The following is a 16375-nucleotide window of genomic DNA, read 5'->3' as shown; positions in this document are numbered from 1 at the left end:
TGTTATGTTTCCAACACACACACACACACACACACCATCTTGCAATTCCATTGTATTTCCATTTCTAAATATTCAACAGCCAATCAGTTCTTAGCCATTAAATTAATGAAAGAAATGGAAAAAAAAGGCAGGCAGGCGTCATTTCATTGCTTTGTCTTGGTTATAGCACATTGTTTTGCACATTACAATTACTTCTATAAGTTCCAATGATTTGAAACTTAAAAACACTTTCCTGAACTGTCTCAACATACATAAAAGAAGATTCCATCAAATGTGGTTGTAAAGAAACCATACACTTTTTATTACATAGAAGTAGGAATGAAGTCAGAGAGGTTTGAATGGCACTTCAGTGCATCTTAGGGAAATTAGACAGACTCAATAGACCAGATGTTCTTTACCTGCACTTAATTATAAAGCTTTAATACGTTCATCTAAGTTTATCACCATCAATCCCCAGCCTGTGGCCAAGTTAAAAGGGTGCCGAAGCTAAGCAGTCAATCCACTCATAGCCAGAGCGCTCCCTCTCCTTGGACTGCAGATAAATGAGCTGCTTTAAAGATTTTATTAGGATTTTTATTACAGCATGAGGCAGTCCAGAACTAATGTTCTTTTGTTTTCCTGGGACAATAGTTCATTTTACTCTGATTAAGTGCTCAAGGATGCCGAGAGACTGGCAGAGTACCCATGAGACAAATGCGTCTTGTTTAGATACAGTTAGTGCTCAGTGGGGCAGGCTTAATGGAATGTATGTTGCCCTTCACTGCATGCTCACAGTCTCTCTGTCCGCTTCATCATGAACACATAGTGATCCAGTTGTAAAACCACAACAATCATAACCAAGCAGCTGGGTTCATTTTCTCTGTGTGCCCTTTGCTATAGACATATTGTACACTGAGAACTTATGTGACATAAAATAAAAGGTGACAACGCTGTAGAAACTCTTGATCACAGGGAAATACAGTACACCTTCAATTTCTTTTTGTCATACAAATTCTGCAGTGGTCCAGTTGTAGAATAGATTTACACATCTGTGAATAGGAGTTTGCCAATTGTCATGTATATACATTATTTTTATCAGTATATCTACAAAGATATAGCTTCAGAAACCCCTGACGGTGAGAAGTTGTAGCCAGCCATACAATTTCCTTGCATTAATCACAACAGAAGTAAATATTATTCAAGTGACTAGTATATCATGTAATTCATGGTCAGGCTAGGTTTGCAAGAGAAAGAGCTCTTCTTTGTAAGCAACTATGCAATCTTGCCCATAGAGGACACCCAAGCATTAAACCTCCCCACTGCTCATGAGGTCCAGAGTTAAGTCACCATAGATTGTGTTAAAGAGTACCTATCATTTAAAATATATATTTTTTTTAAACATGCATGGTTCATTAGAATAACCCTACGGAGTGCTGACAAGGCGATAGTGTTCTCATTGCAGTTATTGATCCCCTGAGAGCCCTCTCCATGGTGCATAGCTATTTCTCATTTCCTACATTTCATGGGGTAGCACCGAAGCCAGGCTGTTTGACATTAGTATTCATTTACTTCCACACTTGTTCACAGGCCACCACAATTTTCCCTTCGAGGCCCAGATAAATCTGAAAAACGTCAATATACCGTGCTCGTAATAGAATGGTCACCTTTTATTTCAATACCCTAGCATAGTCAGCTAGTGGTTAGACTATGTTCAAGCCATGTCCTAAGAGTATACAAGTTTTGGCTTAGGCTGGGTAACGCAGCTTTCAGCTATTTTTTTTCAGCCAAGACAAAACAAGAATGCATTGGGAAAACGACCCAAACGTAGCTTGGGCCATCGATATATATCGGGCCTGTACAAGCATGGACATTTTGGCATGTCATTTTGACATTTTCCAGACATATATGTGCTTCGGAGGCACAAGTCGTGGTGTGAACCTATCTTAGTTTTCTAACCAATCACAAGCCATTACATTCTGCTTTGTCATGACAGAGTGCTTGTAAAAATCCACTGAACAGGCTTGTACTGTGCTGGGCTAATGATTTACACAGTACACTACAATAGATGGCATGTGGGGGGAGATGGGGTTGCTGTTGCACCAGGTTTTTGCATGGTGCTATGTGAACAATAACTAAACAGCAGAACAGCAAGAAAAGGTTACTTGATGCACTGAACAAGCTGCTATTGTGCTGCAGGATGCTTTGTACAGTACACTACTCTTAATGGTATGTGATAGTGGTGGTGGTGTGGGGTTATTGTTGCATTGGTTTTGCAAGGTGCTATTAGCAGATAGGACATTTACAATACTACACCACTGCCCACATCAGTAACTATAGCTTTCTATTTTATTAAAGGCTATCAGGGAGATTTATCAAAACCTGTGCAGAGAAAAAGTTGTACAGTTGCCCATGGCAACCAATCAGATCGCTTCTTTCATTTTGCAGAGGCCTTGTTAAAAATTAAAGAAGTGATCTGATTGGTTGCTATGGGCAACTGGGCAACTTTTCCTTTGCACAGGTTTTGATAAATCTCCCCCTATATACTTTCTATCCATTAAATGTTATATCACATATGAATTTTTGCTAACAGTAAAGTAAGTCACTCTTTTATAAACAAGGTCATGCAGTATTTCACAAGTGGATACTGTACATTAAGTTCTCCACACTTTATTATTTTTCTATGCAAGCCATGAATAATATCCTTTATTTCTTTTTAAAATATGATTTTGCTGCTGTCCTATAGACTACAGACTATAACTCCAAATGTTAAACCAGAAAAACTATACTGAGTCTTTATCGCAGCAAAAGTGTGATTTGTCTCCAGCTTGATATACAGACAGTGAAGTGTTTCTTTTGAGATTGTAGCTCTTCAGCTCTTTCTTGAGAGCTCTTTTTATCATAAGAGGAAAAATACTACAAGTGTCATTACTCTATGCAACTGATGACACCTAGAAAAATAGAACCAGAGCGAGTTGTGAAATTAGCAGATGTCATGGCAACACTTACTTAAGAGCACCGAGGTTCCGATCAGTAAAAGGGAACATAAACTTTCAATTTGGAAACACAAGGTTATTCAAAAGGAGCTTATATGAGGGGATCTTTTTATCAACAGTTTAAATAAGTAAACTATAGAGGGGAAAACTGATGCAACTGGATGTAATAACAAAAATGTTGTAGAAACATAGGCGACTTTTTCTTAAAAGCCCACAGACAATAAAACATTGACACAACAATAATATTCCACCTTGAAACTTGCTACCTACAGAACAGAAGTGCCAATAAGATGCTCCTAAAGCTTCAAATAGTCTACAGTCTAAATAAATCAAATGTTTAGACAAATGTATGAAGCTTTGTAATATATCCTTTCCTGCACTTGCTTTCCTAAACTCATCAATCACTCAAGTCTGTCTCAAAACAGAACCCCTTATCTAAGTATCAGTTTCCATGTTGCCATAGAAGTCTATGAAGAGTGAAAATTTAGGATGGGGTTACTAGGGAGAAACAGAAGCAAACAGATACACACAGACTAAGAGATGTAAATTGTAGTGATGATTGTATCTCACCCTAGTGCTGAATTTACAGGTTAACCAGCTCAGTAGGGCTCTATAATGCCCTCCATGCTGCTGCTGCTTCTGAGGGCGTTCTATAGAGACATACAAGAGCAAGTTTGTCTCTTCTATGTGTGAAGCAGGCTCCTAAACTCCCTGAGTGGTGGCTACATACACTCAGAATTGTAGCCCTTGCAGTGTAGCCCTTGCAATTGTAGGTCTATGCAATGGCTTTAGAGGTATCTATCTTTCTAAGTTCCCGAGGTCATTCAGGATTAGAATAATAGTAATTTTTTTCCTGAAACACCATCACTCTACTATCTGCAGTCAACATCGGGATATGCCTAACAACTTAACATTTTTGGAAAAGCAAGCATTGAAACGACTATAATCTAACTTTTACATTACAGTGAGAAGCAGATAAGGGGGACTTATTATGGTGCTTGACAGTGCATTCCAAAAGAAACATATAAAGGAAATGCTACCTACCAAAACAGTTTACTGAAATTACATGGTGGCCCTCCAGAACGGTATGGACCCAAACTTATGGATTTCTAAGAAAGCATTGGGGAAGCTGATACAGAAACAGGTAGGATATCTAAAAATCAAGTTTCCACTATGCTCATCCTTTCATGTGATGCCAAATATACACAAACTAGAATTTCCACCACCATTGCGACCAAAATTTGCAGGAATTGGGTCTTTATATAAACAGCTGTGAAAGGGGTTAAATACTTACCGTAAACCATTGGTACATTCGTTACCAGGTTATGTTACAAGGGTACGCCGGTGCAAAACCTTTATTTTATTTTTTTTAATCAACTGGTGCCAGAAAGTCAAACAGATTTGTAAATTATTATAAACACAATGGAGAGGCTCCTGTCTATCTGACAATCACCGAGGACCCGAGCAACCCAACACACACCTATACCCACGGTGTATAAAAATAGGATCAATATGGAAAAAAATAAATGGGGCTCAAGGGTCAAAGATATCTGGTTTAAGTTGATTGGTATTTATTAATATAAAATGCAAAAAAGAACTAAATAGGGATGTACAGGGCCCTTGTACCTCCCTAATTAATTAAATAACAATAAAAATAAAATATGATAATCCCAATATAAAAACTAAAAATAATAACAACTATAAAATTGATATGCAATTTGAGCCTGTAATATCAATATAGAGATCTTCTGATCTTGAGGAACAGCACAGTATAAAAGTTCATTCAACAACTCTTGTTTCCAGAGATCTTCAATATAAAAAAGATAAAATGTATCCGCTACAAATATTCAATTGATGCGGTGGTGCTGTATCCATCCAAACCTTGGCAACTAGATCTCACCAACACAGTGATACAATGTGGCACTTTGTGAGCAGTGAACAGTCACTCAGAATCACTCTTTAAGCATTTCTGCGTATGTCATACATCAAAGAAGCCAGTTTGCAATATTTTTCATATAATGCTCACCACTCCGAGATAACACGGATCTCCCTTCAGTATAATCCTGGGGGCCGGCTGTATAACGTCTTGTGGCCGGTGCCTTGCCTCTGTCAGGGATCGTGCTGCTGGAGTCTCGGCCAACTCCTAAAATCGCAGCACTCGGTGGTGGGCACCGTTTGGGGGACTGCAGCGCTGTCAAGCGGAGCCCCTTGGTCTGACCAACTTGGAATGATGGTGGTCTAGAGACCTCGAGTCCTTATTGTAGATGGCCCGATTGGCTTCTCACTAGTAGTTGTTATATGCGATAGGCAGAGTGAGTAAATCGGCGGCGTTCCTCGTGCAATGGTCGCGCGCTCGGGAGATGGTTCACTGTGATGGATGCCTTGGATCTGGCGAATGATTGCTATTCTCTCAGAAGAATGTTCTTTAATAACAGGCTCAATATCGCAATGTCTAAATCGCTGGACGCGTTTCAAAACCTTCCTCGGTTTTTTCTTCAGCAGCGGAACGTGTGAATTATATCAAACTAATGGTTTATATATCTTAAATCACGCCCCTTCATAATGACCTAACCTATGACCTCACATCCTGAACAAAAAATCTATTGATTACCATTGTGGACACTATCTAAATATAAAAAGAAGAAATAAATAAATAAACACCATTTTAAGCTTATCTGTTAACATATCAATACTTTTATACAAACTATATAACATCATAAACCATATATAATTCATATATAATTATAAGACATAAAGGAAAAAACATAAACCCCTACTAAGACTGTTGATACTATTCAATGTCAGTAAGCCACTGGAACCGACGCTGAAATAGCATAATATCTAATTGTAATAAGGGAAATAGCATATAAAAAATAATATATACACGATATATATAAACGAATATATATAAAAAATAATAATTAGTGAAAAATAAATAAATATAAAATATATATATATATATATATATACATTCATACATTCATATATATACACGGAAAAAATATATAATGAAAAATAATAATAGAAATAAAAAATAAATAAGAAAAAATAATAATAAAATAAAAAAAATATAAAAATAAAAAAAATAAAAAAAATAAAAATAAAAAATAATAAATAATAAAAATAAAAATAAAAATAAAAATAAAAAATAAAAATAAAAATGAAAATGTTAAAAGTAAAAATAAAAATAAAAATGAAAATAAAAGTGAAAAATCAAAAATAAAAAATAAAAGGTTTTTGAAATAAAAATGAAATAAAAATAGAATTAGAAATGTGAATATAAAAAATAAATTTCATGGACTATCGGGCATCTCTAAATAGTAATATGTAAATATGACAGCAAAATGGGACACATACAGACTCAAAAGTGTATATTATTTGTACATTTAGGGCTACTAACTTTCCCCCCAACTGGGGGAGAATCTGGTGTCCTGGCATCGTTATATCGACGATATTTTTTTCATTTGGCGTGGCTCTAGTATTGAATTGGATTCATTTATATCATCACTTAATTCCAATAACCTTAATTTACAATTCACTCCTAATATTAGTTCTACTTCTGTTGAATTTTTAGATTTACTTATCACCACCAGTAACACTAGTTTGATTTGCAGCACTTACCATAAACCAGTAGCCAAGAATGGATTTATATTACACACCAGTTGCCATCTACCTCAGTGGCTAATTAATGTGCCAACAAGCCAGTTTCGTAGATTAAAACGTAACTGCACACATAACGAACAATTTGAAGCAGAAGCTATCACCCTCACCAACCAATTTTTAGAAAAAAATTACCCCCTGATTAATATCCAGCAATCGTTAGAGAAAGTACGTAAGGTAGACAGATCTACATTTTTTATTCCCAAAAATCCAATTCCAAGATCTAGAAATGAGTCAGAACAATCTAAATTGATCATACCCTTCAATACCAAACATAAAAAAATTGAAAGCATCATTACTAAATATTGGCCAATATTACAACAAGATAAAGTGTTGGGTGATATCCTTCCACCCAAACCACCAATCATTTACACAAAAGCAGCTAATTTGAGCATTAAAGTTGCACCTACTGTTCGAGCAGAAATTTCGCACACAAAAGCATCTTCCACACTTATAGACCTCAAAGGTTTTTTTAGATGTGGCCAATGCCCGAGTTGTAAAGCAACTAAATTTGATAAACGTACTCTATCAGTGAAATCTTTTACAAATGATTTTGTTTTTAAGATTAATGAATTTTTGAATTGTGCAAGTAAGGGAGTTATCTACATAATTGAGTGTCCGTGCCAGAAACAATACGTGGGACGCACGTCACGGGCACTCAAAACCCGAATATTGGAACATCGTTACAACATTAAGAAACAAAATGAGAAACACCCCCTTTCTGCACATTTCAAACAGTACCATCAAGGGAACCCAAATAATCTTAAATATATGGCCATACAACAAATTCAACATGACTGGAGGGGGGGTAATTTTATTAACAAAATGTCAAGAGCCGAGTCGAGGAAAATCTTCGAATTCGGCACCTTGGCTCCTAGAGGTCTGAACAGCGATCTAGAAATTTTTGGATTTTTGGACTGAAAGTGGGGTTGGGCCCTTTGGACGGTCTGTCGGCGTTTGACTGTTTCCCAGTACTCCGACAGACCCTTCGTCGGGCCCTTCCCAGCTCTACTACAGAGGAAAGTTAGTAGCCCTAAATGTACAAATAATATACACTTTTGAGTCTGTATGTGTCCCATTTTGCTGTCATATTTACATATTACTATTTAGAGATGCCCGATAGTCCATGAAATTTATTTTTTATATTCACATTTCTAATTCTATTTTTATTTCATTTTTATTTCAAAAACCTTTTATTTTTTATTTTTGATTTTTCACTTTTATTTTCATTTTTATTTTTATTTTTACTTTTAACATTTTCATTTTTATTTTTATTTTTTATTTTTATTTTTATTTTTATTATTTATTATTTTTTATTTTTATTTTTTTTATTTTTTTTATTTTTATATTTTTTTTATTTTATTTTTATTTTTTCTTATTTATTTTTTATTTCTATTATTATTTTTCATTATATATTTTCTCTGTGTATATATATGAATGTATATATATATATATATATTTTATATTTATTTATTTTTCACTAATTATTATTTTTTATATATATTCGTTTATATATATCGTGTATATATTATTTTTTATATGCTATTTCCCTTATTACAATTAGATATTATGCTATTTCAGCGTCGGTTCCAGTGGCTTACTGACATTGAATAGTATCAACAGTCTTAGTAGGGGTTTATGTTTTTTCCTTTATGTCTTATAATTATATATGAATTATATATGGTTTATGATGTTATATAGTTTGTATAAAAGTATTGATATGTTAACAGATAAGCTTAAAATGGTGTTTATTTATTTATTTCTTCTTTTTATATTTAGATAGTGTCCACAATGGTAATCAATAGATTTTTTGTTCAGGATGTGAGGTCATAGGTTAGGTCATTATGAAGGGGCGTGATTTAAGATATATAAACCATTAGTTTGATATAATTCACACGTTCCGCTGCTGAAGAAAAAACCGAGGAAGGTTTTGAAACGCGTCCAGCGATTTAGACATTGCGATATTGAGCCTGTTATTAAAGAACATTCTTCTGAGAGAATAGCAATCATTCGCCAGATCCAAGGCATCCATCACAGTGAACCATCTCCCGAGCGCGCGACCATTGCACGAGGAACGCCGCCGATTTACTCACTCTGCCTATCGCATATAACAACTACTAGTGAGAAGCCAATCGGGCCATCTACAATAAGGACTCGAGGTCTCTAGACCACCATCATTCCAAGTTGGTCAGACCAAGGGGCTCCGCTTGACAGCGCTGCAGTCCCCCAAACGGTGCCCACCACCGAGTGCTGCGATTTTAGGAGTTGGCCGAGACTCTAGCAGCACGATCCCTGACAGAGGCAAGGCACCGGCCACAAGACGTTATACAGCCGGCCCCCAGGATTATACTGAAGGGAGATCCGTGTTATCTCGGAGTGGTGAGCATTATATGAAAAATATTGCAAACTGGCTTCTTTGATGTATGACATACGCAGAAATGCTTAAAGAGTGATTCTGAGTGACTGTTCACTGCTCACAAAGTGCCACATTGTATCACTGTGTTGGTGAGATCTAGTTGCCAAGGTTTGGATGGATACAGCACCACCGCATCAATTGAATATTTGTAGCGGATACATTTTATCTTTTTTATATTGAAGATCTCTGGAAACAAGAGTTGTTGAATGAACTTTTATACTGTGCTGTTCCTCAAGATCAGAAGATCTCTATATTGATATTACAGGCTCAAATTGCATATCAATTTTATAGTTGTTATTATTTTTAGTTTTTATATTGGGATTATCATATTTTATTTTTATTGTTATTTAATTAATTAGGGAGGTACAAGGGCCCTGTACATCCCTATTTAGTTCTTTTTTGCATTTTATATTAATAAATACCAATCAACTTAAACCAGATATCTTTGACCCTTGAGCCCCATTTATTTTTTTTCCAGATTTGTAAATTACTTCTATTAAAAAAATCTTAATTCTTCCAGTACTTATTAGCTGCTGAATACTACATAGGAAATTCTTTTCTTTTTGGAACACAGAGCTCTCTGCTACCATCACGAGCACAGTGCTCTCTGCTGACATCTCTGTCCATTTTAAGAACTGTCCAGAGTGGGAGAAAATCCCCATAGCAAACATATGCTGCTCTGGACAGTTTCTAAAATGGACAGAGATGTCAGCAGAGAGCACTGTGGTCATGATGTCAGCAGAGAGCTCTGTGTTCCAAAAAGAAAATAATTTCCTATGTGGTATTCAGCAACTAATAAGTACTGGAAGGATTAAGATTTTTTAATAGAAGTAATTTACAAATCTGTTTAACTTTCTGGCACCAGTTGATTTAAAAAAAATAAAAAATAAAAAGTTTTCCAACGGAATACCCTTTTAAGGATTGTACTCCAATTCTAGAACCTATAAAAAGATACATTGGAATGAACAGTTTACTTGGGTTACCTGTGATATTGTGGCTTTATAAACTATTATACCTAATGATAAAGGTCTTCTTGCCTAGAATTTCTGGCTACACATGTGAATGTGACACTTAACTAAATGTCACCTGGTATTCTCTATCACTGCGTATGTTGGCAGCACATACTCTTTGATATGTCCCTGGCTGCACAGGTCCGAACAGTTGTAGGACAGTAGGAGGGTCCCCTACCTTCCTCCTCGCTGTCCGATCGCCGAATCCAGGCATGAGCAGTAGTGATGTGTGGCATTGCCCATATTCGAATTCGCGATATTTCACAAATATATAGAGGAATATTCATCCTATATTCACGAATTTTGCATATTCGTTATATTCACATGTGCGAATATTCGCATATTCGCATAAGTGAATATTCGAATATTCGGGTATTCGAGGAAGAAAACAGAGAGGGGGAGGGCAACTTTACTATTGGTTGCTAGGGATGTTGTTGATAACCTCTGACAAGTGTATTTGCATCATTCTAATTGGCCCCCAAGTGAAAAGAAGGAATATGCGAATATGCATAAAAAGTTAATATTCGTAATTTCGAATGTATAGCAAATATATTCGCAATATTCACGAATTGGCAAATTTGCAATATTCGCAATAAAAATTTGAAATACGAATATTCGCGCCCAACACTAATGAGCAGTCAAGCGGCAGAATCATGGATCAATGGTTTCCTATGAGAAACCATTGATCCATGTAAAAGACCAGTGTTGGCAGTGTTATAGCCCCCATGGGAGCTATAACATTGCAAAAAAAAAAGTGGAAAAAAAAGCGAATAAAGGTCATTTAACTCCTTCCCTAATAAAAGTTTGAATCAATCCCCTTTTCCCATTTAAAAAAAAAAACGGTGTAAATAAAAATAAAAATAAACACATATGGTATCGGCACGTGCGGAAATTTCTGAATTATAAAAATATATTGTTAATTAAACCGCACGGTCAATTGCGTACACGCGAAAAATTCCAAAGTCCAAAATACCGTCTTTTTTGGTCACTCTTTATATCATGAAAAAATGAATAACAAGCGATCAAAAAGTCCGATTAATACAAAAATGGTACCGCTAAAAACTTCATATCATGGCGCAAAAAATGAACCCTCATACAACCCCTACGCAGAAAAAAGTTATAGGGGTCAGAAGATGACAATTTTGAATGTATACATTTTCCTGCATGTAGTTATGATTTTTTCCAGAAGTACGACAAAATCAAACCTATATAAGTAGGGTATCATTTTAATCGTATGGACCTACAGAATAAAGATAAGGTGTCATTTTTACCGAAAAATGTACTGCGTAGAAACGTTAGCCCCCAATCGCACAATGATTTTTTTTCCGTTTCGCCGTAGATTTTTGGGTAAAATTACAGAGTAGAATTGGTGGCGCAAAAAAATAAGCCATCATATGGATTTTTAGGTGCAAAATTGAAAGGGTTATTATTTTTAAAAGTTAAGGAGGGAAAAAACGAAAACGCTAAAACGGAAAAACGCTCAGTCCTTAAGGGGTTAAGGAAAGATTACAGATGTTACATATGATCATTAGCACCACTTAAGTGTATCATACTATAAATTACGGTAGAAAAAAAAGCATGAGGAAGGTGGGGAAAAGTACACAAAATAACTTTTTGTATGATATTAAAAAATAGAATAAATGACACAATATGACATAAATTGACATAAGGATGATACATTGGAGTCGAAAAGATGATTTGAATGTGAAACCATATAGAAGCCTATATGCACTTGTTGTCTAGATATATATAAAAGGGAAGGTAAGTATACCAAACACGAGTGCAAAATGGTTGTATAATTATGGTACAAAATGAAATTACAAATACAGAGTCAGCAATTGTACACAGGAACTGAATCAATAAGTAACATTGCAGAGCGGATATGTTAGGGAGAGAATCTGCTGGGAACTGGATTGCTGCAGAGGTGTGAGAAAATGAAGTCGCCTGTAGCCGTGATGCAGGGTATATGTCAGTGCGACCTATCGTCGTAGGAAGCATGAGGTATACTGAGAGATGACCGCCACTGGTGTGCACTGCTGGTGTTGTACACAAATACTTTTTTTTTAAGCCTACTGGAGCGCATTGTCCTCCCCTCATAAGTGCAAACCACATACATACATCTAAGTGTTGTACTATTTTGTTCCTGTTAAAGTCTTAAGGGCCTAGATACTGTGAAAGGCCAGCCAAAAGTACACACCGGCTGATGTTGTACACGAATACTGTTTTAAGTGTACCGGAGCCCATTGTCCTCCCCTCATATATGCACTATGTATGTCAGGCAGAGAAGTGCCAGCACGTGCACAGAGGAGTAGCAAAGGCATAAATTAATTGGGCAGAGGTCACTGCAGACTGGGGGCGAGTGGCAGCAGGAGTTGCAGCGAGAGGCCTGAGCTCCTGGTATCAGCTAGTGGTTGTGTCTCGACCAGCAACCCATCTTCTGTCATTGATTGGTTAACATTGTCATCCACTTCATCACAAGTGACATCTGACACCCCCAGTCAACCATCGGTGGGTTCCTCAAACACAACCCTCAGTTGGCATGGCCCGTTAGCAGTCCCTGTCCTCTCATTGCCTCTGTCCTATGCGGTTCCCTACCCCACAGAAGTATCTTATGCTGTGGGTTCAGCTCCACTATTTAGTGAGGACGATCTAGAGGACAGTCAGCAGCTACTGTCCAGCCAAGAAGTGAAGGAGTCATTAGCCGCTTCCTCTGCTAGGCGGGCAAGTAGTAATGAGGAGAGTAGCATGGGTGGTGGTGTTGCAAACGTTCAGGCTCCTGAAGCAGACACTGTTGAGGAACCTGAGGAGGACATCAGTGACGTGCAGACACAACTTTATGATGATGAAGCCGATCGCACTTGGGAGCTGGGTGCAGAAGGGGTTTCATCATCAACAGGAGAAGAGGGTTGCAGGTTGCCCGTGAGGCCGCAGCTGAGCCAGCATGGTTGACAGTCAGCATGGTGGCAGGATTGGAAAGTCTGGAGCCAAACGTGCCCGGGGTAGACCACCTGCTTCTCACCAGCCTACCTTCCCAGGAGGTAGTGAAATAGGGCTTCCTGGAGTCGGCGGCAGTAGAAGTCAATCAGTGCGGACTCTTTTCTGAAAATCAGCTACTCGGTGGTGTGGCAGTTTTTCATCAAGAATCCGGAGGAGGTTAACATGGCCACATGCAAGATGAGTCGGCAGAAGGTGAAGCATGGCCAGGGTCCCAATGTTGGCACTACGGCCCTGCGTCAACATATACAGCATCACCATAAATCGACCTGGGAGAACCGTGGCTCCAATGTGGTGGTCCAGCCTGCTGCATCACCCAGTGGCACGCCACTCCCTGTTTCAGCCAGCCAAGGCTCCACCACCTCAGCCAAAGGTTGCTGTCTGTAATATCCATCTTCTGTCGCTCCAGATGACCTGCTCCACCTACTTCGAGTGAGTCATTTCGCCAGCAATCCATCGGCGAAGCCATGTCCAAGAGACAACAGTATGCGCCCACTCATCTAACGTCGCAGAAGCTGAATGTGCTCCTGTCCAAGTTGCTGGTGCTACAGTCCCTCCCTTTTGAAGTGGTGGACTCTGCGCCTTTCAGAGAAAGGCTTGTGCCGAGCTAAGGTGTAGAGTTCCAAGCCGTCATTTCTCCCATTGCGAAGAAGGCAGTACCAGCCCTGCACAATTTTGTGGAACAGAAGGTGGGCCAATCTTTGAGCCTGTCGGTGTGCACAGGCACGGCAGAGCCGACCTGTGGAGCTGTAACTACGGTCAGGCACAATACATGTCCTTTACGGCCCACTGGGTGAATGTGGTTTCTGCAGAGCCACAACAGCAACTTGGAAGGATCACGCCGCTTCCGCCTTCATGCTCTTAGGCCATTGGTCCTGTAATGGTGTGCAACTCTGCCTCTTCATCCTTCATTGTGTCCTCCACTTCACGGACAAGTCTCAGTGCCCCTCCAGCATACCATGTGTGCAGGGCATGGTGGTGTGACACTGTTCTTCACATGGTTTGCCTTGGCGAACTGAGTCACACAGGGGGGGGGGGGACTGCTGAAAGTCATTCATCAAGAAATTGAATCAGGGATTACTCCAAGAAAACTGGATATGGGAACCATGATGACCGACAACGGGAAGAACATCTTATATGTGCTGCATCAAGGAAGCCTGAGCCATGCGCCCTGCATGGCACATGTGTTCAATTTGGTTGTCAAGTGGTTCCTGAAGTATTCTCCCCATCTGCAAGACATTGTAACAATGGGAAGGAAACATTTTTCATGTACTTTAGCCACTTGTACACCACAAAGCACACCCTCCTTGAGCTGCAGTGTCAGAACAGCATCCCCCAACATAGACTGATTTGCGAAGTTTCCAAACTTTGGAATTCCACCCTCCTTATGTTGTTCCAACTATACGAACAGAGAAAAGCCATCACCGATTTGTTGATGATCCAAGCTGATAGGGGTACTCCCCTGTGTAACTTCAATGTCAACCAGTGGCAGCTCAAATATGACAGCTGCTGTTGGCTCAAGCTCCTTGAGGAAGCCACATTATTAGTCAGTCGCCAGGCTTACGGGATGAACGATGTCATTCCACTGCTTCATTTCCTACAACACATGTTGGAAACGATGGCTGGTCGGGGCACTGGAGACGTGGTGCCTACATCTCATGGCCACATGAGCCCTTTGGGGGCTGAACTGGAGGAGGAAGAGGGGGAGGGGCACAGTGGAGCACAGTTTAGGTTTCGCGAAATGGGCAGTTTTTCTAGTCCTCTGGCAGGAGATGCGGAGCAGGAGCAGCCAGAGGAGCTAGAGGGTTATGAGGAAGGCGTGACAGAGGACCCAGACACACCGAGGCAGTTTGCACAAATGGCACAATGCATGTTCATTTGCTTGCGTAGTGACTAGTTTTGCTCGCGAATATTCGCAATTAGAATATTATTCGCGAATATGGCATATTCGCGAATTCCGCGAATATAGTGCTATATATTCGTAATTACGAATATTGTTTTTTTTTTATTTTTATTTTTTTTTTCTTCACAGTACACATCACAGTGATCACCCCTCTCTGCTTCCAGCTTGTGTGGTGTAAAGAAGGCTGTAATACTACTGTGTGAGACTGGCGTGCAAAAATTCGCATATGTGAAAATTAGCATATGCGAATTTTCGCATATGCGAATTTTCGCGTATGTTAATTTTGTGTATGCTAATTTTCACATATGTTAATTTTCGCATACGCGAATATTCGCATATGCGGAAATAAAACGAGAATATAACGAATATGGGAATATTCGCGAATATATGACGAATATTCGTCCATATATTCGCGAATATTCGCGAATTCGAATATGGCCTATGCCGCTCAACACTAGTAGTGACTGCTGAATTGTCACCATTCTGCAGCGGGATAACTTCTGGCTCTCCACCTTATTGGACCCTCACTAACGGCACAAAATAGGGGCCTTTTTTACACCCACTGAGAGGGAGGACAAACTGGCCTACTACAGAGACATCCTACGTAGTCAGTTGGCTGACTATCGGCGCCAATGTCCATCCTCTCGCAGGTCTGTATCGGGGGGGCCCCTATCACCTTCCACTGCCATGGCTGCTGGGGAGGGGTTGGTGGCAGGAGCAGTATCAGCTCCATCAGCAGCAGCCTGAGTCTACAGTCACTGATGAGTAGCTTTCTTCACCCGCATAGTGAAACAACTCATCAGCAGCAGGCAGACCTGGAGCAGGACCTGAACCAGCAGGTGGTGGCATACCTTGACATGCCCATGCCAACACACCTTAAAGATCCGCTGGACTTCTGGGCAGCCAAACTTGATTTGTGGACACAACTAGCTTGCCCTGGAAAAGCTGTCCTGCCCAGCCAGTAGTGTGCCATCAGAGTGGGTGTTAAGTGCGGCCGGGGCCATAGTCACCCCAAGGAGAACTTGTCTGTCCATGAAAAATGTGGAGAGACTGACCTTTGTGAAGATGAATCAGGCATGGATCAGCCAGGATTTCCACCCTGATGCATCAGAGTAGATTGACCATGGTGCCACACCAACACTTCCCAAATATGGATAGTGCCAAACAGATTTAAGGCGCTGCTCCCCAGTTACAAACATTCTTCCGCCTCAGACCTTTTTTCACCCACCTTTGTCACCAGGTACTGGTTAGTGTTGGGCGCGAATATTAGCATTTTGAATTTTCATCACGAATATCACAAATTCGCAAATTCGCGAATATTGTGAATATATTCGCTATATATTTGAAATTACAAATATTCACTTTTATCCACATATGCGAATATTTACATATGCAAATATGTGAATATTTGCATATTCCT

The sequence above is a fragment of the Hyla sarda genome, chromosome 2 (genome assembly GCF_029499605.1).
Source record: "Hyla sarda isolate aHylSar1 chromosome 2, aHylSar1.hap1, whole genome shotgun sequence".
In the NCBI taxonomy this organism is placed as follows: domain Eukaryota; kingdom Metazoa; phylum Chordata; class Amphibia; order Anura; family Hylidae; genus Hyla; species Hyla sarda.
Note: the sequence above shows the minus strand (reverse complement) of the source record.